This window comes from Pteropus vampyrus, unplaced genomic scaffold (assembly GCF_000151845.1).
Source record: "Pteropus vampyrus isolate Shadow unplaced genomic scaffold, Pvam_2.0 Scaffold26, whole genome shotgun sequence".
NCBI lineage: Eukaryota > Metazoa > Chordata > Mammalia > Chiroptera > Pteropodidae > Pteropus > Pteropus vampyrus.
Genome location: NW_011888807.1, coordinates 9,617,973 through 9,620,431, shown reverse-complemented (window position 1 = coordinate 9,620,431; position 2,459 = coordinate 9,617,973). Strand labels below are relative to the sequence as shown.

The window sequence follows — 2,459 nt, the reverse complement described above, 5'->3', positions numbered from 1 at the left end:
CTTTAGGCTTCATTTGTTCTTCCTTTTCTAGTTTTTTAAGATGAAAGATTAGGTTATTTGTTTGGACTTGTTCTTGTTTTTGGAGATAGGCCTGTAATGATATAAGCTTTCCTCTTATTACCACTTTTGCCATGCCCCAAAAGTTTTGATATGTTGTACTATCATTATCATTCATATTTATGTATCTCTTTTTCTTTTTTTTTTTTTTCATGCCTACAGCACCTGGTACTCCTAGATGGTCTCCCATCCAAGTACTAACCAGGCCCAAGCATGCTTAGCTTCTGAGATCAAACAGGATCAGGCTTGTTCAGGGTAGCATGCCCACAGAGTTATGTATCTCTTGATTGTTCTTTTTATTTCTTCTCCAACCCAGTTATTCTTCAGTAGAATGCTGTTTAATCCCCATGTATTTGTTGTTCTTCCTGCTTTCTTTTTATGGTTGATCTCTAGCTTCAAAGCATTATGATCAGAGAATATGGTATGATTTCAACCCTCTTGTATTTGTTGAGGCTATCTCTGTGTCTCAGTATGTAGTCAATTCCTGAGAATTGTTCCATGTGCACTAAAGAAGAATGTATAAGCAGTTGGTTTGGGATGAAAGGCTCTGTAAATGTCAATTAAGTGTAGTTGATCTAATATGTCATTTAAAGATGTTATTTCCTTATTGATTTTCTGTTTGGATGATCTGTCCATATCTGACAGTGGCATATTGAGGTCTCCTACTATGATAGTGTTTTTGGTCTGTTAGTAATTGCTTTACATATTTCGGGGCTCCCTGATTGGGAACATAGATGTTAATAAGTGTCTTCTTGGTGCATGATCCCCTTTATCATTATGAAGTGTACTTCAGTATCGTTCTTTACCTTTTTTATTTTGAAATCTATCTTGTCCTATATTAGTACCATCACTTCCACTTTTCTCAGAATGCCATTTGCTTGAAATATCATTTTCCACCCTTTCACTTTGAGTCTGTATTTGTCTTTGGAGCTGAGATGTGTCTCCTGGAGGCAGCATATGGTTGGATTTTGTTTTTTGATCTAATCTGCAACTCAGTGAGTTTTTATTGGTGAGTTCAATCCATTTACATTTAGGGTGATTATTGAAATATGAGGTTTTCCTCTAACCATCTTATCATTTGCTTCCAGTAGCTCAGTGTTTCCATTGCTTCCTTGTCCTTGTGTATCTGAATCTCTCTAGCGTGTGGTTACCATTACCAATATGTAGAGGATAGTTATTTATATAGTAGTTTTTTTTTCTTCTGTGTGTGCCCTATTTCCATTCTCCTTTGCAAATATGAATCTTTAAATCATCCCAATTTCAGTCATTGTTGTCTCAACTTGTCCCTATGTATGCTGAATGTTCATTACTATCTTGCAATAGCAAATCTCTTATTGTTTAAGCTTATACAATATCTAGTTCTTAGTAAGGGTTGCACTCTTCTGCTTCTATCTGCCTGCTAGTTGCCTTACTCATTGTTATATATTTTTCTTGTCATTTTATTTTAGGTGAGCTGACCCTTTTCAGTATTTCTTGTAATGCAGGCCTCGTAGTGGAGAATTCCTTCAATATTTGTATGTCTGGAAAGGTCTTTATTTCTCCTTGATATCTAAAGAAGAGATTTTCTGTATACATTATTCTAGGCTGGTAGTTCCTTTCATTTAATAGTTTGAATATTTGATTCCACTCCTTTCTGGCTTGTCAGGTTTGTGCTGAGAAGTCCAACAGTAATCTAATGAGTTTTTCTTTGTAGGTTGCAGTCTTATTTTCCCTGGCCGCCCTGAGAATTCTTTCTTTGTCATTGCTTTTTGATAATTTTAATACAATGTGTCTTGGATAAGGCCTTATTGAGTTGAGATAATTGGGTGTTCTGTTGACTTCTTGAATTCCAAGCTCCAGCTTATTCCTTAGATTTGGAAAATTCTCATCACTATTTATCTGAAAATGCTTTTTAGTCCCTGCTCTTTTTCCTCATCTTCAGTAATGTCCGTTATTCTATATTTCCTGTCTTTATGTTATCAGCAAGTCCTTGTATTTCTCTTTCATTATTTTTCATTCTTCGGTCTCTCTCTTCTTCCTTCTGATTTATTTCTAGATTTCTGTCTTTGATATTACTGATCCTTTCCTCCATTTGGTTGACTTTATTTCTTAAGCTTGCTATTTCATTTTTCATCTCTTTTGGTGTGTGTCCTTCATGTCTGGAAGTTCTATTTGATTTTTTTTAGCGTTTCAGTATCTTTGCTAAAAATCTCATTCTGCTGATCTAGCTGTTTTTCATTTCTTATGGTAACTCTTATGTGCAGATTCCATGTTCAGACATGCTGGTGTGCAGGTTAGGTGATTTTGTTTGAGCTTTAGATGTTCAATATATTTTTATTTCAAGGGGAGAGATCTGGGGACATCTCTCACTTGGCCATGTCTCTGACGTCACTCCCTAGCCTTCACAATTTTTGAAAAGAATA

General features: G+C 35.4%; 1 pseudogene; it reads right to left on the bottom strand.

Moving 5' to 3' along the window:
• Positions 1-210: 210 nt before the first annotated feature.
• Positions 211-329, bottom strand: LOC111737450 (annotated as a pseudogene).
• Between the last annotated feature and the right edge of the window lie 2,130 nt (positions 330-2,459).